The sequence below is a fragment of the Lepidochelys kempii genome, chromosome 1, assembly GCF_965140265.1.
Source record: "Lepidochelys kempii isolate rLepKem1 chromosome 1, rLepKem1.hap2, whole genome shotgun sequence".
Classification (NCBI taxonomy): Eukaryota; Metazoa; Chordata; order Testudines; family Cheloniidae; genus Lepidochelys; species Lepidochelys kempii.
The window spans coordinates 206,673,013-206,698,652 of record NC_133256.1 but is presented as its reverse complement, the minus strand read 5'-3'; the positions used below and the strand labels follow the sequence as shown (position 1 = coordinate 206,698,652).

The window sequence follows — 25,640 nt, the reverse complement described above, 5'->3', positions numbered from 1 at the left end:
TTTCAAGCCAGGTGTTGAGGCTGGTTGCTTTCATTGAAAGGTGAGTTTGACAGTGTTTGGCATCCAGAAGGGAGTTGGATTCTATCATTGAGAGAAAACAAGGGAGCATTTAGCAGTCAAAAGGAGGCTGAAACCCCTTCTTCTAGCCTTGTTCAAAAAAACCCCAACTTCACCAAACTCATCATCAGAAGCAAGCAAGCGTCACCAACCCAAAGCAGCACCAGACCCTGCCACAACAACAGACGCAAAACCTGTAGGCATATCTCCACTGCTATGATGATAAATACCCCCCACAATACATCTTTCAAGATCCATGAGTCCTACACATGCCTGTCACGACATGTGGTGTACCTCATCCAGTGGACTAAATGCCTCAATAACAGCTATGTGGGTGAAATGAGACAATCACTATGTTCTCAAATTAACTCACAGAAAAATGATAAAAGGCAAAAACAGCACATCACTGTGGGTGAACACTTTTCACAGACCGATCACTTTCTATCTGACCTCTTATTCCTCATCCTCAAAGGAAATCTGCATAAAATCTTCAAAAGATGAGCCTTGTAGCTTAAGTTCCTAACTTCGCTAGCCGCTAAATCGTGGACTTAATAAAGACACTGGATGTATGGCTTGTTACAACAATCTATAACCCACTAATCCCCTCTTTTTGCCCTATGACTGCAGAGGTGTTAAATGGCCACTTCACCTTGAATGGTCTGTTATGTGTTAACTACTTGTGCTGTACTACCTCGTATTTAGCTGTGACACTGAGTACCTTTTCCAGACCTGAAGAAGAGCTCAGTGGAAGCTCAAAAGCTTGTCTCTTAAAGGCCTTGTCTACACTACAAAATTTTATCGACAAAAGTGATGTCGACACTCAAAAATCGCTATAATAAAAATCAGTATGTCATGTTCACACTCTATGTCAGCAGAGCACGTACAGAGTTGGAGCACTATCATCGACAGTGTGAGCAATGCATTGTGGATACCTATCCCACAGTCCAGCTCAATACCTTCTGCTGCTAGGTGTTGTGGGAAGGTGGAGCAGACCGCGGCACATCTTGGGAGTGGGTTCAATGTCCCATGATGCATTGCTTTCTGTCCCAGCATTCCATGGGCTTCTGGCTTTCTTTCGTGGCATTTTTCAATGGCCCTTGTTTACTGTGCACCCCAGCATCTTTGTGAGATGGGATGACTCCCGCACTGCTCTCCTATGTTCTAATAATTGTCATTAAGACATCACAGATGGCAGTGCAGTTAATCACAAAGTTCCTAACTGAAGAAGACTCCCAGTAGCTTGACATGCTGTGTGACATAGATAGGAGCAACTTTAGATTGCTTTTGGCATTCATGGAACAGCTGCAGAGGGTGGACTGTTGCTTTTGGGATTGGGAAACAAGCACTGAATGGTGGGATTGTATCATCATGCATGTCTGGGGTGATGAGCAGTTACTACAGAACTTTCGGATTTGGAAAGCCACTTCCCTGGAACTGTGTGCAGAGCTTGCCCCAGCGCTCCAGTGCAAAGACACCAGAATAAGACCTGCCCTATCAGTAGAGAAGCATGTGGCAATCGCTGTGTGGAAGCTGGTTGCGAATCAATTTGGAGTCAGGAAGTCGATCGCTGGGGCTCCGTTAATTCAAGTGTGCAGGGCAATAAATCACATCCTGCTCCGAAGGACCAAGACTCTGAGAAATGTGTGTGAAAAAGAGGAAGGCTTTGCAGAAATGGGTTTCCCTAACTGTGTAGGGGTGATAGAAGGCACACACATTCCAATTTTGACACAGACCACCTTGCGACAGAGTACATCAATAGGAAGGGGTACTTCTCCAGGGTGTTGCAGGTGCTTGTGGATCACTGTGGGCGTTTCATTGACATCAACGCGGGGTGGCCCGGGAAGGTGCATGACACACACATCTTCAGGAACACTGGCCTGCATAGAAAGCTACAAGTGGGGACTTTCTTTCCAGACTAGAAGATTACAGTGGGGGATGTTGAAATGTGCATAGTGATCCTGGGAGACCCGGTGTACCCCTTACAGCCGTGGCTTTTGAAACCTTACACAGGAAACCTGGACAGCAGTAAGGAGCGGTTCAACAACAGGCTGAGTAGGTACCAGATGACAGTGGAATGTGCCTTTGGCAGATTAAAGGCACGCTGGCGATGTCTGTCTTTATGGCAGGTTAGACCTCAATGAGGATAATATTCCCATGGTCATAGCCACATGTTGTACATTGCATAATCTTTGTGAAGCTAAGGGTGAAAGGTTTGCTCAAGGGTGGAGTGTTGAGGCAGACCCCTTGGCTGCTGATTTGAGCAGCCAGATACCAGGGCTATCAGAGGGGTCCAGAGGGAGGCAATTCGAATCAGGGAGGCTTTGAGACAACACTTTGAAAATGAGAACCAGTAGTGTATATCTCTGATTGGTGCTGCAATGTTACATTACATGTAGTTTTCCTAGGAAGCAATGATGACATTTGGGGCCTTACATTCCAGCAAGCACATGAATAAACTGCCTGTGTATGTACCGGTAGTGCCTGCTATCTCAATTTGTAGGAAATAAATAAAGATGAGTTACTGTGCAAAAACTTTGCTTTTATTAAACAAGAAACAACACACACACACACACAGGTGCTTGGTGGGAAAGGAGGTACCAGGGAAGGGCAGACTTTCAGAGCTGTGTTTATGTCCAGCTATCATTTTGAAAGTTGTCTGAAGGGGGAAGTGAAGGGGAAACCAAGAACTCCCGGAAAGCAGAAAGGACTGTACAAGTGGAGTTTGTGTGCGGGAGGCATGTAAAAGAGTCTGAATGTGCTGCAGGGGAGGGCGGGCATGCATCTGCTCAGTCTGCAACATTATTAAGGACTTCAGCATCTTCCTTTGCTCCTCTATGACTTTAATCATCCACGCAGTAGCATCCTTTACAAACTCCTGATTTTCTTTTCTGTCCTGCCTTTCCGCTTGCCTCCACTCCTTGCGTTCCCTTTTCTCTGCATTGGAGAAGTGCAGTACCCCCTGGAACATGTCTTCTTTGCTCCGTCTTGGGCGCTTTCTTATCTGGTGGAGATGCTCGGCTGGGGTGTATGGGGTGTTCCTAAAGGCCACATCTACCGAACCACAAGGAATAATGCACAGAAGCATGGTTGTTAAGTTCACTCATAGCATTGAAACATTTCAGTAAAATACTCCTCTGGTAATGTAACAGTCACTTTCTCACTGCTATTTGTCAAGCACACATCTCGGCAAACACCCAAAGCATGGTGAGTGTTGGCTGAGGGACGGGGGGTGGGCACTTTACATGGGGAAAAGAGGACTCTGCAAGAGTTGCAGTGCAGCTGACTAGGGAAAAAATTCTAAAATTCTCCCACACTTTTCCACAGGTGGGAGTAATTGTAGCAGATATCTCACTGCTGAGGGTAAGCAGGGAAGTGAGGGTACATCTACTACACACTTGTGGCTTCCACCCCGATCCCTATGCTGCTCGCCTGTGTGCCACTTTGGTCCTGCACAAGTGATTACCGAATGGCACGGGAAAGTTTCCTTCAATGGGGGAAGGAACAAAGGATCTCTGCCAAGGAACCTTCAGCAGAGGATTGCCAAGTACCTCCAGGAACCTTTCCTAGAGATCTCTGGAGGATTCCCATGAGATCTCAGCATGCATCAACACCCTGTTCTGCTGTAATGATTAGCTTCACAGGCAAATATCCAGCACACAGAATCACAGCCAGCCTTGTACATTTCTATACCCTGAACCCACCTCCACACTACACAAACCACAGCCACTTACCAGGCATCTCCTCTCCTGCTTCTTGCTCACCGGAGAGCAACTGCTGAGGCTGGCGAGACTGGTGAACAGTTCCTGGCTGCCTGCCTCACCGGGTGACCCTGCCAGGAGCTCCACATCATTGTCTAACTCCACCTCTTCATCAAAGACTTTGTCCTCCGAGTTAGATCCTCTTTCCGCCACCTCCAGGCCTGCCAAAGTATCTACAGGGCTCTAGGTGGTGAAGGTGGGGTCACCACCAACGATAGCCCCCTTAGAACTGGCAGGTCTAAGGTGCAGCACCGGCGTGACAGTTTGCCATAAGAACATAAGAATGGCCATACTGGGTCAGACCAAAGGTCCAGCCAGCCCAGTATCCTGTCTACCGACAGTGGCCAATGCCAGGTGCCCCAGAGGGAGTGAACTTAACAGGTAATGATCTAGTGATCTCTCTCCTGCCATCCATCTCCACCCTCTGACAAACAGAGGCTAGGGACACCATTTCTTACCCATCCTGGCTAATAGCCATTAATGGACTTAACCTCCATGAATTTATCCAGTTCTCTTTTAAACCCTGTTATAGTCCTAGCCTTCACAACCTTCTCAGGCAAGGAGTTCCACAGGTTAACTGTGCGCTGAGTGAAGAAGAACTTCCCTTTATTTGTTTTAAACCTGCTACCCATTAATTTCATTTGGTGGCCCCTAGTTCTTATATTATGACTGGCCCCTATATTTTGTGGCCCCTATATTCTTATATTATAACTTTTCCTTATTCACTTTCTCCACCCTACGCATGATTTTATATACCTCTATCATATCTCCCCTTAGTCTCCTCTTTTTCAAGCTGAAAAGTCCTAGCCTCTTTAATCTCTCCTCATATGGGACCCGTTCCAAACCCCTAATCATTTTAGTTGCCCTTTTCTGAAGCTTTTCTAATGCCAGTATATCTTTTTTGAGATGAGGGGACCACATCTGTACGCAGTATTCAAGATGTGGGCGTACCATGCCTTCCGCGCCTTATGGTACGCCTGCCTCAGCTCCTTTATCTTCGCTTTGCACTGCAGCATGTCCCAATCATAGCTCTTTTCGCACAAGCCTTGACAGAACTGCCCATAGGTATCAAAATTCCTTCAGCTCAAGCGCAGCTGGGACTGCACAGTATCCTCTCCCCATATACTGATCAGATCCAGCAGCTCCACCGTGGTCCAAGTATGATGGGATAACATGATTTTTGGCAATTAATTGATTTTTAACTATTCATGGTAAATAGGCCCAATGGCCTGTGATGGAATGTTAGATGGGGTGGGATCTGAGTTACCACGGAGAATTCTTTCCTGGGTATCTGGCTGGCGAATCTTGCCCATATGCTCAGGGTTCAGCTGATCGCCATATTTGGGGTCAGGAAGGAATTTTCTTCCAGGGCAGCTTGGAAGAGGCCCTGGGTTTTTTTCGCCTTCCTCTGTAGCATTGGGCACGGGCCAGTTGCTGGAGGATTCTCTGCACCTTGAAGTCTTTAAACCATGATTTGAGGACTTCAATAGCTCAGACATAGGTGAGAGGTTTATTTCAGGAGTTGGTGGGTGAGATTCTGTGGCCTGCATTGTGCAGGAGGTCAGACTAGATGATCATAATGGTCCCTTCTGACCTTAATATCTATGAATCTGTGAATCTATAAGTGGGAGAGCGTTTTCTGCAATAACCCCTTTAGTCAACTGGGAAGATGCGATGAGACCTTTCCACGCCAAGCCAACAGGAAATGGAATTTCAAAAATTCCCAGGGCTTCTAAGCGGGAGGGGTGCATTGTTATTTACCTGATTGCAGAGCAGTGGAGTTCAAACTGCTGACCAGAGCGGTCAGATTGGACATTGTGCAACACCTCCTGGAGACCAAGTAGAACGATAAAATCAAGCATGGCTTCTACACTGGCACATTGTCAACAAAAATTTTGTGCAGAAAGCCTTATGTCTCTCGTCGGGGTGGTTTTGTTTTGTTTTGTTTTTTTGTCGGTGAAACAGGGCAGTTTTGCCGACAAAAGTCGCATCGCAGTGTATACGCATTCACTGTTTTGTCGACAAAAGCTGCCTTTTGTTGACAAAACTCTGTAGGGTAGACAAGGCCTCACCAACAGAAGTTGATCCAATAAGAGATATTACCTCATCTACCTTGTTTCTTTGATTTCTTTATGCATTTTATAGTCAGATTCCTGGCTTGTTTTTGTGGGGGTTTTGGGTTTTTTTGCAGAACAACAGGGGAGAGAAAAACGTTCAAAAAATAGGAAGCTATAACTTGTAAAACCACAAAAGTTGGTGGGGGACCCAGGAGCAGGTGTAGTAACCAAAACTGCTTTTAATTCATTTTTTAAAAACTGTCTAGGTTTCATGTTGACAGTAGTCTTTAATTGGTATGCCAAGTTCCACAGGAGACCTTGCAAGTTAATAAGCTCCACAAGCAGTCCTTTAACATGGCAAATTGAATTAATAACTTACACAACTTCTTAAATTCAGTTTGAGTTCTCAGTAAGTTACAAGTTCAACAGTGCAGGGTGATTATGAAGAACACAAAACTGTGGACCATAGACAATTTTTATGCTGCTCACGAAATGATGAATTAAGAGTAACAGACTTTCTAAAAATACTTAGATAACCTAACTGCCATTTTGGAAAGATGGATAAAATAAATGTGAAGTTTCTAGGCCATGATACTTTTGAGATACATTCCAAAAAAATTAAAAGACTTTTTAAAAAGTGAAAAACTACTTATCTTTTTCACTCCCTTATCTTTATCATGCCTTTCTGATTCACCTCAAATTTGGCAAGGAAAACAAAAACCACATTAATAGTCTTTTATGCCCATAGATCTTGTATATTCATGTCAGCAGAAGAAAGTGTTTTATTGGTTTTGGAGGGTAGACATATGTTTTACAAGCTTTAGAGGGGAAACACATGTTTTCTCACTCCAAGGAGAAATGCAAATAAAGGAATGTAATGTACGTGCTTTTTGACAGATTTGCATTGGATGTGCATAGTGTTCTACCCTAAAAAAGAATTTATCATATTTTAAATTGTGTAGGATTGTATCTTAGCAATCAGCCTTTGTATTTCTTTGAAACCCCAATAAATTTTTCTTCTGTGTCCAGGTTTTTTTTAATTCTTTTAATTTATTTATTTGTATTTTTAGGGCCATAAGCTTGCATAACACCTTATAGACAAAACCAAAAATGATAGGTTCTTGACTCCAGGGATTTTACAGTCTTAGACCTAGAATCTAAAAACTTTAAATATATCCTTAGCTTTAAGCACATGACGAGTCATGTTGACTTCGATGTGGCTAGTCATATGCTTAAAGTTAAGCATGTGAATATGTTTGCAGAATCAGGTCTTGAATTAGACATAACATCACAGCTGGGGATCAAGCGGGGAAATGGGAATTGTAGGGAAGACAGAGGCTTATACAAGAGCAAGGTGGATATTGCAGAAACATTTCTGCAAATATTAATTACAACTATTCAACTAATTCTCTTCAGCTGTGTTCATGCCCCTTATAACCGATCTCCTCAAACAGTCTAACAAATGAATTTTCAGCCAATTTTAATTGCAGAATATTGGTAGAAGGCAAATTTCAAATTTGTGTTCATGAGTACTCACATTAGAAGCCTTATTCCAAGAATGATGCCCATCCAATCTGGGAACAGAAATAATATTATGTGGCCTATGTGTCCGATCAAACCGACTTGAATTTCAAATATTAACAGTTTGCAGATGAATTACAAATGCAGAAAATATTAGGGAAATAATTTTTTACAAATGAATAAATTAGATTATATCATGATCAGTTCAGAGACTATTAATGAACAAAACAAGAGGTAAAATTTATCAAATAAATTATTTGTTACATATTATTTGCCCAGCTCTAGCTATCGGACTGTGAGATTAGTATGTGTTCTTCTTTGAGTGATTGCACATGTCCATTCCACTATAGGTGTGTACACCCAGCGCATGGTTGTTGGAGATTTTTTCCCTCAGTGGTACCCCTTGGTTCCTTGAGCACTCTCTGCTGCTGCGTTCCACTGTGTGAAGGTATTAAGGGCAGAGCCACCCTCGAGTCCGCCTCAGTTCCTTCTTACCGCCTGTGACAGTTTTTGGAGAGATTACAGCCTTGCTACTGCAAGTTCATCCCTCATTCCTTGTACGTATACCTGTTTTTACTTAGAGTAGTTTCATAGTTAGCTAGATAGATTATAGTTAAGATAGTGATTAGTTAGATATAAGTTTCAGAGGGTTTTATGATGACCAGTTTTATTTTCAGTAATGGTACCAGTCTCATGAGCCATGCCTCAATCTTTGGGGTTTAAATTATGCCACTCATGCAGCAAACCAATGGCAGTGAGCAACACACACCCAAGCTGCCTTAAATACTTGGTGGACTCCCATGTGAATGAGAAATGTGACCTTTGTAAGAGATTTAAGTCTTACTCTAAAAAGGACAGAATGGCTCAGCCTAAGTGTACTCTTATGGAGGCAGTGCTCTGTCCTCCCTCGAAACTGTCCATTTCAGAACAGGCACCAGTACCTCACCATCGGTTTGAAGTGTTCCCCTGTAATTATCTGGGATGAGTTCTTGATTGTTGTCACCAGTGCAAAGTCAGAGGCACAAAAGATCTCCAGGGACTCATTACCTCCCTCACAGGACAAGACCCATGGTACCTAAGCCTTGTAGAGGCAAGAATTCTGAGAGGAATGCTGAAAGTACTCATTGCCCAAAATACTGTTTAGCTAAGAAGTGGTTGTTGACTCCGGAGCCTGTGGCAAGTCCGTCAAGACCAACCACTGAAGTGCCCACTCCTGCTGCTTCAGGCTATCTCCTGGTACCTCAGAGCCAAAAGGCATTACCAGTACACCAGAGACAAAGGCAACTGCTAGAGAGCTACTTAACTTCTTGGTACTCATTTCCCCAGCAGTGCGTGAAGGACTGAATTCAGTACCAGTACCTAGGAACCCTACTCCAGCTCTTCTGAAGTGTGAGGTGCTGATGCCACCTACACTTTCCTTACCTTGGAAGACAGTACCATTGAGAGGGAAGCCAGCTACAATTTCTCTGGTACTACCATGTCTGGGTTCTGGCTTTCTCTTTCCGATACCAATGAGTTCTGCTTCCCCATTATTGGAAGACTGAGATTCTTCAGCTTCTTCAGACTCAGCACTTGGGTTCTATGTGTACCAGCCTAGACAGGAGATACATCCTCAGTCAGAGGCTTATGTCCCATGGTTCCTACAGCAGCTTCAGCAGTGACCACCAGACAAGAGGCAATGGCCTGGTCAGGGATAGGTCCCAGGACCATGTCATTGGCCTTTCTGGGCCCTGTGGGGTTTCCCCCCAGCTGCCATGTCATTCCCTCATCCACTTCAGTCTCTCTTCTTGGGTACCCATCAGCACCAGAGACAACATCTTTCTGTCATTGGCTCTGGGACTGAGACTGGCAGGTGAAAGCCTCCCTGGTGATTCTTTTAGGAGAGGAAGTAGAGTAAACCCTGTTTTAATATCCACATGCTTCTTCTTCCTCATCACCAGATGCAGTGGTTGAAGCAGTGTGTGGTTCTCCCCCACCAGATGATTATACAGCTCACCAGGACTTTCTGAAAAGGGTAGCCACAGACCTGGATATCCATGCAGAGAAAGTCTGTGAGAAATCCCACAAGCTGGTGGATATTTTGGATTCAGCAGGACACAACAGGGTGGCTCTCCCGATCAATGAGATGTTATGAGGCCAGTCAAGGTGTTGTGGAAGACTCCATCTTCCATCCCTGCCATAGCTAAATGAGCACCTGTACATACATCTCCCACTGGATTCCTCAGTAGTTGCTGCAGCTAATGAGCAGGAGAGGCAGAGATACCAGGCATCGACACCAAAAGGAAAGGACTCAAAGAAGCTGTATCTTTTTGATTGAAAACTTTATTCTACAAAGGGTCTGCAATTTAGGATTGCAAATCAACAGGCACTCCTTGGTCTGTATGACTTTACCTGGTGGGATAACATATTTAAGTTCCAGGGCAGGTTACCAGACAATAGCAGAAAGGAATTCACTGTGATGGTAGAGGAAGGCAAGCTAGTGGCCAGAACAGCCCTTCATCCAGAACAGCTTGGATGCAGATGACTCAGCAACTTGAGCCATGGCATCTGCCATAACTATGAAACAGGGTTCATGGCAGCAGACGCCCAGCCTCCCTTCAGAGGTCCAGCAAACCATCCAAGACCTCCCATTTTTTGGACAAGACAGATGATAGGCTCTATAGCCTTAAGGATTTTAGGGCAATGCTGAAGTCACTTAGAATCTATATGCAGATAATGAAAAGGAAGCAGTTCTAGCCACAACTGACCCACAGATATCTGGGATATTCCAAGACCTGTCGAGAAAAAGGGGCAGAAATTACAGGAGGCAACAATCACCATCCTCCTCTTCTACAGCTCCAGGTTTCTCTCATCCAGCAGCTTCATCCAAACAAGCTTTTCGATAGGTTGTTCAGGGACAGAGTTCCAGTTCCCAGAGTGCCACCCTCCTGTTCCTGTTTGTTTACCAATCATTTACCCCACTCCCAAGTGCTTGATCCCACATCACCTGAAATCAGTGGATCTGGGATACACCCTTCAGTTTTTCTATTTCCCTTCCTGTCCGCCTTCCCTGTCCCTTTTCAGGGACCACTCTCACAAGACTCTCCTTGAGCAGGAGGTGCAATCTCTCCTCCAAGTTCCTCTGTTCCTCGGGGGGGAAGGACTTTTATTCCCACTTCTTTCTTATTCTAAAGCAAAAGGCAGTCTCAGGCCTATCTTAGATATAAGAGAATTAAACAAATTCTTGAAAAAAATTAAATTCTGTATTCCCTAGCTTCCATTATTCTTTTCCTGGACCAGGATGGTATGCTGCCCTTCACTTAAGACATTCACTTCCAATTGGCAATCCACCAAAACCCCACTGGAAGTTTCTCAAGTTCATGGTAAATGGAATCCTCTACCAATTTACAGTGCTTGCATGTAGTCTGTTGACAGCTCCTTGCATTTTCATGAAGTCCACATTGGTGGTAGCAGCGTTCCTTCAAAAGTCAGGGGTCCATGTGTTCCCTTACCTGGATGACTGGCTGGTGAGAAGCCAGTCCAAGTCTCAGGTACTGACCAGCACAGCCATTATCCAATCCACCTTTGATGCTTTGGGGCTTCTAGTGAATGTGGACAAATCAGTTCTGAAACTGGTACAAAGAACAGAATTTATCAGAGCGGTCCTTGACTCCGTGGAGGTCAAAGCTTTTCTACCACAATCAAGGTTCAAAACACTGTGAGGCTTAGTTCTGGAACTAAAAGCACATCCTGTTACCACAGTATGCAGTTGCTTCAGGCTCCACAGGCACATGGTGGCATGTACCCATGTAGAGCAATACTCCACATTGCACCTCAAAAAGTGACAAGGATAGTTAGCTTTGTTGTATTTCCCGAGCCATCATCATCTAGACATGGTGGGTCGAGTACCAGTGCTAGCCTTGTCCTCTCTAGACTGATGGACAGACCCTTTGAAAGATTGTATATGGGTCCCCTTTGCTCTCCCACAACCAGCACTCACTTTAGTCACTGATATGTCCTCCTGGGTTGGGGAGTATACATGGGGTCACTGAAGACTCAGGGTCTTTGGGCCTCCCAAGATTTGAAAGCTCATAAGTTTCAGGGAATTGTGAGCTGTCCGTCTAACTCATCCGGCCTTCCTTCCACATATTGAGGGGGAAAATCTGCTACTGTTAACAGACAATATAGCAACTATGTTTTATGTGAGAAGACGGGGGTGCAATTTACTCGATTGTGCCAGGAGGTGATTCTCCTTTGGGAGTTCTGCATAGCCAGCTCCATTCATCTGAGAGCTACTATCTTCCAAGAGTACAGAATATACTGGCAGATCAGTTGAGCAGGTCTTTCAGTGATCACCACGAGTGGTCACTTCATCCAAATGTGGCCAGATCCCTTTTCCATCTCTGGAGAGTTCCCAAGTGGACCTGTTTGAAACAGGTGCCAACAGAAAGCGCCATCAGTTCTGTTTCTTGAGAGTCACAGCCAAGGTTTGTCGATGAATGCATTCCTGCTGCCCTGGAAGAACACCCTACTGTATGCATTCCTTCTGATTCCATTATTGCCCAGAGTCTTGTCTAAGACCAAACAAGACCATGCTCACCTCATGTTTATAGCATCAGCAAGGCCTCAGCAACACTGGTTCTTGACCCTACTAGCTTTGTCAGTAAGATATCAACTGTCTCTCCCACTGGATCCAGCTGTGGTTTCCCAGGACATAGGCATTTCCTCCACCCCAATCTGCAGGCCTTCCTCTTGACAGCATGGATGCTTCATGGCTAACACCACTGGAAGAGGCTTGCTCAAAGGCCATACAAGAAATACTTCTAAATAATAGGAGGACTTGTGGCACCTTAGAGACTAACAAATTTATTTGAGCATAAGCTTTCGTGAGCTACAGCTCACTTCATCAGATGCATTCAGTGGAAAATACAGTGGGGAGATTTATATACACAGAGAACATGAGACAATGGGTGTTACCATACACACTGTAACGAGAGTGATCAGGTAAGGTGAGCTATTACCAGCAGGAGAGCAGGGGGGAAAAAACCTTTTGTAGTGATAATCAAGGTGGGCCATTTCCAGCAGTTGACAAGAATGTCTGAGGAACAGTGGGGGGAGGAATAAACATGGGGAAATAGTTTTACTTCTTGTAATGACCCATCACTCCCAGTCTTTATTCAAGCCTAAGTTAATTGTATCCAGTTTGCAAATTAATTCCAATTCAGCAGTCTCTCGTTGGAGTCTGTTTTTGAAGTTTTTTTGTTGAAGAATTGTCACTTTTAGGTCTTTAATCGAGTCACCAAGGAGATTGAAGTGTTCTCTGACTATTTCACGTTTGGAGACAATGTATACCTTCAAATCAGCGCCGCTGCTATGGGTACCCGCATGGCCCCACAGTATGCCAACATTTTTATGGCTGACTTAGAACAACGCTTCCTCAGCTCTCGTCCCCTTATGCCCCTACTCTACTTGCACTACATTTATGACATCTTCATCATCTGGACCCATGGAAAAGAAGCCTTTGAGGAATTCCACCATGATTTCAACAATTTCTATCCCATCATCAACCTCAGCCTGGACCAGTCCACACAAGAGATCCACTTCCTGGACACTACGGTGCTAATAAGCAATGGTCACATAAACACCACCCTATACCGGAAACCTACTGACCGCTATGCCTACCTACATGCCTTCAGCTTTCATCCAGACCACACCACACGATCCATTGTCTACAAACAAGCTCTACAATACAACCGCATTTGCTCCACCCCTCAGACAGAGACAAACACCTACAAGATCTCTATCAAGCATTCTTACAACTACAATACCCACCTGTTGAAGTGAAGAAATAGATTGACAAAGCCAGAAGAGTACCCAGAAGTTACCTACTACAGGACAGGCCCAACAAAGAAAATAACAGAACGCCACTAGCCATCACCTTCAGCCCCCAACTAAAATCTCTCCAATGCATCATCAAGGATCTACAACCTATCCTGAAGAACGACCCATCACTCTCACAGATCTTGGGAGACAGGCCAGTCCTTGCTTTCAGACAGCCCCCCAACCTGAAGCAAATACTCACCAGCAACCACACACCACACAACAGAACCACTAACCCAGGAACCTATCCTTGCAGCAATGCCCGTTGCCAATTGTGTCCACATATCTATTCAGGGGACACCATCATAGGGCCTAATCACATCAGCCACACTATCAGAGGCTCATTCACCTGCACATCTACCAATGTGATATATGCCATCATGTGCCAGCAATGCCCCTCTGCCATGTACATTGGCCAAACTGGACAGTCTCTACGTAAAAGAATAAATGGACACAAATCAGGCGTCAAGAATTATAACATTCAAAAACCAGTTGGAGAACACTTCAATCTCTTTGGTGACTCGATTACAGACCTAAAAGTGACAATTCTTCAACAAAAAAACTTCAAAAACAGACTCCAACGAGAGACTGCTGAATTGGAATTAATTTGCAAACTGGATACAATTAACTTAGGCTTGAATAAAGACTGGGAGTGGGTGGGTCATTACACAAAGTAAAACTATTTCCCCATGTTTATTCCTCCCCCCGCTGTTCCTCAGACGTTCTTGTCAACTACTGGAAATGGCCCACCTTGATTATCACTACAAAAGGTTTTTTCCCCCCTGCTCTCCTGCTGGTAATAGCTCACCTTACCTGATCACTCTCGTTACAGTGTGTATGGTAACACCCATTGTTTCATGTTCTCTGTGTATATAAATCTCCCCACTGTATTTTCCACTGAATGCATCTGATGAAGTGAGCTGTAGCTCACGAAAGCTTATGCTCAAATAAACTTATTAGTCTCTAAGGTGCCACAAGTCCTCCCTTTCTTTTTGCGGATACAGACTAACACGGCTGCTATTCTAAATAATAGAAAGTCTTCAGCTAGGAGTATTTACCTGGCTAAATGGAAGCATTCTTCTTTGAGTTCTTGCACATGTCCATATCACTGTAGGTGTGTGCTTGCCTCGTGCACAGTTATCGGAGAACTTTTTCCCTCAGCGGTACCTGTCAGGGCAGCGCAAGCTCTCTCTGTCACCTCACACCACTGCGTGCTAGTATAAGAGGATGCATTCATCCTGATCCCCCTGACTTTCTTCTTACTACCAGTGACAGTTGTCAGAGTGATCTTAGACTAGTTATCAGAAGTGCTTCCCTCACTCCTTTGTATATATGCCCTCTTATTGTCAGTGATTAGTTAGTTAAGTTTGAGTATAATCAATTGGTTAGTCTCTAAGGTGCCACAAGTACTCCTTTTCTTTTTGCGAATACAGACTAACACGGCTGCTACTCTGAAACCTTAGTTAAGTTAGTTTTAGCTAGTATTGCCTGATAGTTTTAGTCTTAGATCTTTGGGACTAAATTTGTGGAGAGCAAAATTCCATTTTCCTGAAGATTTTGAGAATTTGAAATTTGGTTTAATTCCAGTTAGAAACCAATGAGTATTTTGAAATTCCCAGAAAAGAAAATTGAAAAAAAAAGTCAGGTCAACTGAAATGTTTTATTTTGATGTATTGTATTGTATTATACCCCAAACCCAGTCTGTTGTATGGCTCAGAGGAGTCTCTTCAGAGGAACACCATTGAGTCAGAGTGTGATAGGATTTGGGGATTGCTTTTAGGTGGCACCAAAATACCTGTACATTGTGTCACACATCTCTGCACAGTGAAGGACAGTAGGTCAGTGTCTTTCACTCGTGAAGTCTGGGGAGAAGAAGTTTGCCTTCAGGAGCTGCTTTCCCACACAAAAGTGTCCTCAGAAAGCCTACTGCTGCAGTGCAAGATACCATCATGTAAATCAAGGTTCAGAAGCATTCATAGCATGTAGCCAGCACAGAGGGTCATGCTTTATCACCACTGTATTAACAGGTACTAACAGAGGTAGTAGTGGAGACCATCTGATAGCCAGATATTCAGTTTCTGTATTGAATTATGTAGTTTTAAGGGATTGGCACTCCTGATTTAGATATTTTGTGCTCAAGACCCTTTTCAGTGAAGGCAGTGAGGTCTCTGGTCATTCATCACCATCTCTGAAAGGGAATTCCAAAGTCTTAAGCCAGTTTCCAAGAAAGCTGTATGTCCCAACTCTCGTGAATTTGATCTTCAATGTTGAAAATTTCATAATTCCATTTTAAGTGTAACTGAAGGTCATGACCTTTGGGCCACAGATGTTCTTTTAAGTAGCTTGGTCCAAAGCTAATTCTGCTTTCTTGAAATTAACCCAGTGTTCTATAGGAAACCAGTGGCTCCCAGTAGCCAGTATTGCTTAGAAAGCAGGCTGCTGTGTTTACCTTTTTAAAATCAGTGTGTTCATTCCCAAGTACAGTAGCACAGCCTGCAAATCACAAAGGTGTGGATCTGTGTGGCCATGTTCATTGTCCATCAATAAGGGACAAGGTCTTTTTGCCAGCTGCAGACAGAAAAAGCTGTTTTTGGCAACCAGAGCCTCTTGAATGTCCACAAACACCTAGGATTCCAAAAGAATTCCTAGGCTATGTCATCATCATCATCATGTTCCTATTACGCCTCTGGAGTTTAGCGCAGTGATGAAGCTCCTCCACTCCTGTCTGTTTCTGGCAAGTCTTTCAGTGGTTCTCCCAGCTGTGCCACAGGTTTTTCAGGTCGGCTTCCACAGCTCTTCGCCATGTTGTTTTCTGGCAGACTCGTTTTCACTTGCCTTCAGGTGTCCATCTTATTGCTGCTCTGGTGATGGAATCAGTTTCCATCCGAAGCACATGACTGATCCATCTCCAACGCCTCCTGGCAATGATGGTGCTCAGATCCTCTTGGCTGAATTGTGTCAATAGATCTTGGTTTGAGATTGTTCTGGGCAAAAAGATATTGAGGATTTTTCTGAGGCAGGTTGTATGGAATGAAGACAGTTTGGACATGTCACACTCTCTCATTCCCCAGCATTCTGCACTATAAAGTAGTGTTGAAAGTATGCAGCTCTGATAAATCTTAAGTTTGGTTTTGGTGTCATATTTTGATGATTTCCAGACTGTATTTAAGCTCCTGAAGGTGTTCCTGGCTTTATTGATTTTGTTCCAGTTGTCCTGGCTTGTTCCACTGTCCTGGCTGATGGTGCTGCCCAAGTATGTAAATGTTTCTACATTGGTGAGAACATAATCCTCTATCCGTTCTGATGATGGTGAGGCAATATTAAAGGTCATAATATCTGTCTTATTGCGGTTAATTTTCAGTCCAATTTGCTGGCTTAATATATTGAGTCGAGTTGTTTTTTCTTGTATATGGTGTTGGGTAAGTGATAAGAGAGCGACATCATCTGTGAAGTCCAGGTCTTCAAGGGATGAGAAAAGTGTCCATTTATTGCCTCTTGGCATGTCTTCTGTTGTACGCCACATTACCCAGTCGATGGCAATGTTGAAGAAGATTGCAGACATGACACATCCCTGACGTATTCCTGTTTTGACATCAAAACTGAGCTCACTGTGATCAGCATTGCACATAAAATTGAAATAGAAGCTTTTGATGATGTTGATTATACGGAAAGGAATTCCATATGCCCGCAGAATGTGCCATAGGCTTGTCCTGTGAATGCTATCAAAAGCCTTCTCAAAGTCTGTGAAATTTATGTAGAGTTGCCGTTGCCATTCTAAGCACTGTTCTATTATGTTTCGCAGAGTGACAATCTGGTCTGTGGTCTGTGCATCCACATCCTTTCCAAAAACCAGCTTGCTCTTTTCTGAGAATGCCATCAACTGCCTCTGATATACGCTGGACTATGGTCTTACACAATACTTTGATTGGCACAGATAAAAGTGTGATACCATGCCAGTTATTACAACCACTGAGAGTTCCTTTCTTTGGTATCTTCACTATAACGCAATTGGTCCTGTAACGCAATTTACATCATCTGGCACTTTTTCTCTTTCCCAGACTGATGTAAATAGAGGGGCAGGATAGATGCTGCTAATTTAGGATTTACCTTGAACAATTCTGCATTCAAGATATGCTTGCCAGGAGCTTTCCCATTTTTTAAGGATTTGATGGCTTGAATGATCTCTTCCATAGTTGGGGTGTCTATGTTGATATCAAGATCTTCTTCTGCCTCCTGGATGTTTGCTTCCTCTTTAGGTGGCTCCCTGTTCAGCAGTTCTTTGAAATGCTCTGTACTAGGCTATGCACTGAATTGATATTTAAGGGCAGATTTTCTCAAAGGAATGATATGGAGGGACAAACTTCCTTGTATGGGACCCACCTTCCATGAAAGGTAGAGGAGGCTGAGCATTCCTCACATACTGAGAGATCATAGTTGTGAGATGCAGACATGCTGCCATGATATGGAATTTGATCATTAGAAATAGCTACTTCTGGAAATGGTAGGGTGACCAGACGTCCCGATATTGAGCAGTTTGTCTCGTGTCCCAACCGAAGTATGGTCGGGATGCCATTTGTCCCGATATTTTGTTTCGGGCGCATCTTTTTTTTTTCCCCTTAGGCAGTGGTGACAGGCAGGGGGAGTGCTTTTTCAATTGTTACACTCACCTGGCACGTCCGGGTCTTCGGCAGCACTTCAGTGGCGGGCACTTCAGTCGCTGACCGGCTTTGGCGGCATTTCAGCTGCGGGTACTTCTTTCTTCACCAGCAAGATTTATTTCCCACCGCCAAACATGCCGGGGGAATGTAACAATTGAAAAGGCGCTCCCCCTGAGGCGGTCCCGATATTCTGTATTTAGCATCTGGTCACCCTAGGAAATGGTGACAGCGAGAACCATACAATGACTTGTCTGCTTGGTTCAAAGGTGGTGTGTACATCCAGACAAACTTCTTATGAGTCCTGGGCAAGAGTCTGTGGTCATGGTACATTTTGGTACCAATGGTGTAGGAGAGAAGTACTAGAAGTTAAATTTAGTTTACTAAGGAAAAGATTAAGCCAGGGCCAGGGCCAGGGCCCCTGTGCAGCTTCTCTGTAATACTTTCAATTCCATACATTTCACACTACTATGTTGCAAAAGTTGATATTCGCCATATTTGACACATGCTAAACAGTTTCATAATTTCTGTGGGGGGGGGGGAACAGCTTGTCCATGCAAAACCAATAAAAATCTTCTAATACATTTTTGTTTGGTAGCTTTGATCAATAAACACCACATTAAGGTGTTGAAATTAACTTAAACAGTAAAAACTGTAGTCATAGTCATGTTGCAGTTTTCAGGTACTGTGCAAAAAAATGATACTTTCTCATTTTGGGCATCATTGATTCACCTCTCCTATAGGCTTATGGCACTGCTTGACAACTCCACATCATATCTCATCTAAACGTACATAAAATAAACATTCAAATGATATATGATGTGTGTATGTGTGTGTGTAGGGTGGGTAGAGTAAACTCCAAAAATATAACCCTTTTTAGAGAATTTCCGCACATCTATTTGAACAATAAATCAGCAACTGTCACTAGGCCTAGTTACTGTATGAAGTTTTTGGGAAGCTTTCCAGGATTTCCCCATTTCCCCTCTGCAGCGTTTCAAGGACTCTGCTTTGCATGCCCTAGCCTTCTAGTTAGGCAGTCGGGATGTGTCTCCTGAAGACTGTTAACACCACTTCTGCATTTATCAGAGGGGTCAGTGAAGAGAAACACAAGGATCTCTCTCCCTCAGTCAAGGTGATGAGTACACTGCTTCTGCCAAATTCTCTCTCTGAACTGACATTCCCTGCTTGGGCTAGCTCCAGCTGAATATAATTCATTACAATTGATCAATAGATTTTAGGGTACCGGTCGCACCTGCAGTTCTCTAAATCCTTCTCTAATCTGTTACTTACTGAGGTCCTAATCTATCTCAGAAGTCAGCAGAAACCTTTCCAATGATTTTAATCAGAGTCGGATTGGGCCCTAACTGAGACAGTGGTCAGGAGGTACTCTGGCAAAAGTATATTATGCAGTGCAAAGCAAAATTGATGATAGCTGTCACATATTTTTGTATTCATGCAGTAAGCAAAATGCCAGATTTACTGGTGTTGGGTTTTTGTTTGTTATGTAAGCAAGTGTTTCTGTGGTGTTATATCCCTCTTCTGAGTTCCAGAAAAACTGGACTATGTTCTACAGGTCTGCTTGGGCCTAATTTTAAAGCCCAACCTGGACCTGAACCTGGCCTGAGAGCTTCAAATGGTTTTCAGAACCCACTTGGCCTAAACCCAACACTTCACACCAAACCTGCGTCAGTACCACTGCCTCATCTTTGGGTTTGGTCTGGGGCGGGCTTCCTGCTTGTCCCCCATCTGCAACCCATCTCCAGCCACTTTCTGCTTTTGGGGGCAGCACAGTGGTGGCTGTGTACTCTGCTCCTGCTGGACGACACCACCTCACCCTGCTGCGTGTGGTGCCGAGGGGAAAGCACTGACTTTTTGGCACACTCCACAGTACATGCAGCACAATGAAGTGGTGGTGGCTGGCAGGAGTAGGGCATGTAGCCATTGCCATGCCAACTCCATGGGCTGGAGGAAGTGATTGGAGATGACCCAACCCAAGCCCGAGAGGGTTGGCTGTTTTCAGACCTGACTTGACCTCAACCTCAGCAGTGTCCCCTAGGGTTCAGGTCAGTTTGCAAGGCTCTACCTTGTTCCTCCTCCTATGGCATGAAACAGTAGTTTGGTCCATTTAAGCTTCAGTTACATCGAGTCAATTCATAGTTAGAGGCAGAATTTTCTTTCTCCCCTCTTTCACTTGGCAGGGGAAATTCCTATGAAACTGAACAAGAAACCATGAAAGCCCAAGGTCAATGGTGTTGTCTGTCTCAGCCCTGGTCTACACTATGAGTTTAGTTCAAATTTGGCAGCGTTCATTCAATTTAACTCTGCACCCGTCCACACAACGAAGCCATTTTTGTCTACTTAAAGGGCTGTTAAAATCAATTTCTGTACTCCTCCCCGACGAGGGGATTAGCACGGAAATCAACATCGCCAGGTAAAATTTGGGGTAGTGTGGACGCAATTCGATGGTATTGGCCTTCGGGAGCTATCCCAGAGTGCTCCATTGCGACTGCTCAGGACAGCACTCTCAACTCAGATGCAGTAGCCAGGTAGACAGGAAAAGCCCCGTGGACTTCTGAATTTCATTTCCTGTTTGGCCAGCATGGCACAGGTGATCTTTTAGAGCTCATCAGCAGAGGTGACCATGGAGTCCCAGAATTGCAAAAGACTTATAGAATATCAGGGTTGGAAGGGACCTCAGGAGGTCATCTAGTCCAACCCCCTAATCAAAGCAGGACCAATCCCAGTTTTTGCCCCAGATCCCTAAATGGACCCCTCAAGGGTTGAGCTCACAACCCTGGGTTTAGGAGGCCAATGCTCAAACCACTGAGCTATCCCTCCCCAACATGGACCAAATGGGAGGTACTGGATCTGATTGCTGTACGGGGAGATGAATCCATGCTATCAGAACTCCATTCCAAAAGGCAAAATCCAAAATATTTGAAAAAATCTCCAAGGGCATGAAGGACAGAGGCTATAACAGGGACCCACAGCAGTGCCACGTGAAAATTAAGGAGCTCAGGCAAGCCTACCAAAGAGACAAACGGCCGCTCCAGGTCAGAGCCCCAAACATCTGCTTCTATGATGAGCTGCATGCAATTCTAGGGGGTACCACTACCACTACCGCACCCCTGTAAATGGACTTCTGCAAGGGGGAGTCTCACGCAACAGGGATGAGGATTTAGGGGATGAGGAAGATGATGATGAGGAGTAGGATGAAACTCTTCTCCCCGACAGCCAGGAACTGTTTATCACCCTGGATCCAATAACCTCCCAACCTTCCCAAGGCGGGCTCCCGGACCTTGAAGGCGGACAAGGCACCTCTGGTGAGTGTACCTTTGTAAATATACTACATGGTTTAAAAGCAAGTGTGTTTAATGATTAATTTGCCCTGAAGACTTGGGATGCATTTGCGGCCAGTACAGCTACTGGAAAAGTCTGTTAACGTGTCTGGGGATGGAGCGGAAATCCTCCAGGGACATCTCAATGAAGCTGTCCTGGAGGTACTCCTAAAGCCTTTGCAAAAGGTTTCTGGGGAGGGCAGGCTTATTCAGTCCTTCATGGTAGGACACTTTACCACGCCAGGCCAGTAGCACATAGTCTGGAATCATTGCATAACAAAGCATGGCAGCGTATGGTCCCAGTGTTTGCTGGCATTCAAGCAACATCCGTTCTTTATCTCTCTGTGTTAGCCTCAGGAGAGTGATATCATTTGTGGTCACCTGGTTGAAGTAGGGAATTTTATTAAGGGGATGTTCAGAGGTGGCTGTTCCTGCTGGGCTGTTTGCCTGTGGCTGAAAAGAAATCATCCCTGCTGTTAGCCAAGCAGTGGGGGGGAGGAGTGAAGCGATCATCCCAGAGAATTGGATGTGGCAGGGGGTGGGGGTTAGTTGGGTTTGTGCTGCACATTAACTTGAAAACCACAGCCCCTCCTTTTAAATGGCCAACCCATTTTAAATGGCCAACCCAATGGGTGCGTGGTATGGGAAATGAGGGCACTGCTGTTTGAAGCAATTCCCACATGTTATGAAGGTTAAAGAAGCCAAAAGACTGTGGCTTACCGTGGCTGCCTGCAAGCCAAATTCTGTTGCCCAGCCCTGCATGTGTGAGCTCTCACACCAAACTGGCAGGCCCTCAATAGAAGAGGCAAAATGCAACCTTGTACCGAAAGCACATGTACTATGTAATGTTAACAGCTTGGTTCACCGTGAAAGAGTCTACCCATTGTTCTCTAAAATGTGTCTTTTTAAATACTACTCTCCCTTTTTTTTTCCTGCAGCTGCAAATGTTTCAACACTCCCCCTATCATTTCCATCCAAGAGGCTAGCGCAGATAAGAAGGTGAAAAAAACACACTCGCGAGGAAATGTTCTCCGAGCTCATGCAGTCCTCCCACACTGAAAGAGCTCAGCAAAATGCGTGGAGGCAAGCAATGTCAGAGTCCAGGAAAGCACAAAATGAATGCGAGGCCAGGAGGGATGCGCGAGAGGAGAGGTGGTGGGAGCAAGTGGAGAGGTGGCAGCAGCATGTTGAGAGGAAATAGGATGCAATGCTGAGGCTACTGGAGGATCAAACTGATATGCTCCGGGTATGGTTGAGCTGCAGCAAAGGCAGCAGGAGCACAGACCGCCGCTGCAGTCCCTGTGTAACCACACGCCCTCCTCCCCAAGTTCCATAGCCTCCTCACCCAGACGCCCAAGAACGTGGGGAAGGGGGCCCTCCAGGCACCCAACCACTCCACCCCAGAGGACTGCCCAAGGAACAGAAGGCTGGCATTCAATAAGTTTTGAAGGGCAGTGTGGCCTTGTCCTTCCCTCCTCCACCACCCCACTCGGTGCTTCCCTCCTCCCGCACCTCTCCCGGGCTACCTTGGCAATTATCCCCCTATTTGTGTGACGAATTAATAAAGAATGCATGAATTTGAAACAACGATAACTTTATTGCTTCTGCAAGCGGTGATAGAAGTGGGGAGGTCGGTTGGCTTACAGGGAAGTAGAGTGAACCAAAGGGGCAGGTTTTCATCAAGGAGAAACAAACAGAACTGTCACACCGTAGCCTGGCCAGTCATGAAACTGGTTTTCAAAGCATCTCTGATGCACAGAGCACCCTGCTGTGCTCTTCTAATAGCCCTGGTGTCTGGCTGCGTGTAATCAGCGGCCAGGCGATTTGCCTCAACCTCCCACCCTGCCAAAAACATCTCCCCCTTACTCTCACAGATATTGTGGAGCACAGCAATAACAATGGGAATATTGGTTTCGCTGAGGTCTAACCGAGTCAGTAAACTGCGCCAGGGTGCTTTTAAACGTCCAAATGCACACTCTATCACCATTCTGGTCTTGCTCAGCGTATCGTTGAACAGCTCCTGACTACTGTCCAGGGTGCCTGTGTATGGCTTCATGAGCCATGGCATTAAGGGGTAGGCTGCGTCCCCAAGGATAGCTATAGGCCTTTCAACATCCCCAGTGGTTATCTTCTGGTCTGGAAAGTAAGTCTCTTGCTGCAGCTGTTGAGACAGACCAGAGTTCCTGAAGATGTGAGCATCATGTACCTTTCCTGGTCAACCCACGTTGATGTTGGTGAAACGTCCCTTGTGATCCACCAGTGCTTGCAGCATCATTGAAAAGTACCCCTTTCAGTTTATGTACTCACTGCCTTGGTGCTCTGGTGCCAAGATAGGGATATGGGTTCCGTCTATGGCCTCACCACAGTTAGGGAATCCCATTGCAGCAAAGCCATCCACTATGACCTGCACATTTCCCGGAGTCACTACCCTTGGTAGCAGCAGCTCAGTGATTGCGTTGGCTACTTGGATCACAGCAGCCCCTACAGTAGATTTGCCCACTCCAAATTGATTCCCGACTGACCAGTAGTTGTCTGGCATTGCAAGCTTCCAAAGGGCTATCGCCACTCACTTGTGAACTGTGAGGGCTGCTCTCATCTTGGTATTCTGGTGCTTCAGGGCAGGGGAAAGCAAGTCACAAAGTTCCATGGAAGTGCCCTTATGCATGCGAAAGTTTCGCAGCCATTAGGAGTCATCCCAGACCTGCCACACTATGCAGTCCCACCAGTCTATGCTTGTTTCCTGGGCCCAGAATCAGCGTTCCACGGCATGAACCTGCCCCATTACCACCATGATGTCCACATTGCCGGGGCCTGTACTTTGAGAGAAGTCTGTGTCAATGTCCTCATCACTCTCCTCACCACGCTGCCGTTGCCTACTCGCCTGCTTTTGCAGGTTCTGGTTCTGGTTCTGCATATACAGCTGGATAATGTGCACGGTGTTTAGAACAGTCATAACTGCCGCGGTGATCTGAGCGGGCTCCATGCTTGCCATGATATGGCGTCTGCAGGAGAGCAGAGTTGCAGTGGAAGCAGTGGCTGGCGACAGATGCCTCAAGAATAGATATTTATAGAGAAAGACGAGAGGACCTGCAAGGTGGATTCATGAGGGCAGGAGAGCAGAGTTGCAGCGGAAACAGGAGCCCATGACCACCAACATGGAGAAATTCGCTATTGAGATAAGAGCAGGAGAGCAGAGTTGCAGCGGAAGCGGTGGTTGGATGACCAGTTTTGCAGACCTACTGCACTGTCTGCTGCCAGCAGCACCAGGACACAACAGCAGCGGTGTCGGTGAGCTGAGCGGGCTGCACGCTTGCCATGGTATGGCGAGACAAGAGCAGGAGAGCAGAGTTGCAGCGGAAGCGGTGGATGACAACGGTCATATAGAGGACCTGCGAGGTGGATTCATGGCACCAGGAGAGCAGAGTTGCAGCGGAAGTGGTGGTTCGATGATGCCAGTTAGCAGTCCTACTGCACTGTCTGCTGAAAGCAGTATGGCACCCGCACGGAAAAAAGGCACGAAATGATTGTCTGCTGTTGCTTTCATGGAGGGAGGGGCGACTGACGACATGTACCCAAAACCACCCGCGACAATGTTTTTGCCCCATCAGGCATTGGGAGCTTAACCCAGAATTCCAATGGGCAGCGGAGACTGCGAGGACTGTGGGATAGCTACCCACAGTGCACCGCTCCGAAAGTCGACGCTAGCCATGGCACTGTGGACGCACCCCGCCAACTTAATGCACTTAGTGGGGACACACACAATCGACTGTATAAAATCGCTTCCTAAAAAATTGACTGCTATAAATTGGACCTAATTCCGTAGTGTAGACACACCCTCAGACAAGACACAATTCAGCAAAATGCAGCATTCACCTTCGTTGCCTGACACTGAGCAAGTAAAATAGACACCATATGTACCCAAGTGTAATTGCTCCAAGGGGGGGAAAAATAGAAACATGTCAGAACATTTGAGTAGCACCTAATTCAGCCCAAGGTTATACATAAATCTGATGCTTGCTTAGAAACAAAAGTAGGAAAATATTATGGCTGGATTTCTCTTCAGCACTGCTCTCTGCACAGGGTAACTTTATTAGAGCGAAAACAGAAGTGAAAAGAAACATGTAACAACTTTTTATTGTGTTTTGTGCCTTCTTCTTTTTTTTGCTGTAAATACAGTGGTTATGAGACTCCAAGGAAAACAGCCCAGATGTTAGTGAGTTGTATGAAATTTAGTGGCAACAGGCTGTAAAAAGCATAGTAATAAAACAGCCTGTCAGTGTCACACATCTGGACAATGCAGCTGTATGTTCCTGCCGCTGTCATCACCTTAGGAAAACTCAATAGCCTTATTTCACCGCAATTAGGCTACATAGTACCAGCCCAATCAACATTAAA

The 25,640-nt window shown here is 45.3% G+C and overlaps 1 protein-coding gene across 8 annotated transcripts in view; it reads left to right on the top strand.

Annotated features, from left to right (window-relative positions):
- The window catches only part of SPAG17 (sperm associated antigen 17), a 307,771-nt gene that overhangs the window by 65,038 nt on the left and 217,093 nt on the right, over positions 1-25,640 (top strand). The gene's annotated exons all lie outside the window — the stretch shown is intronic.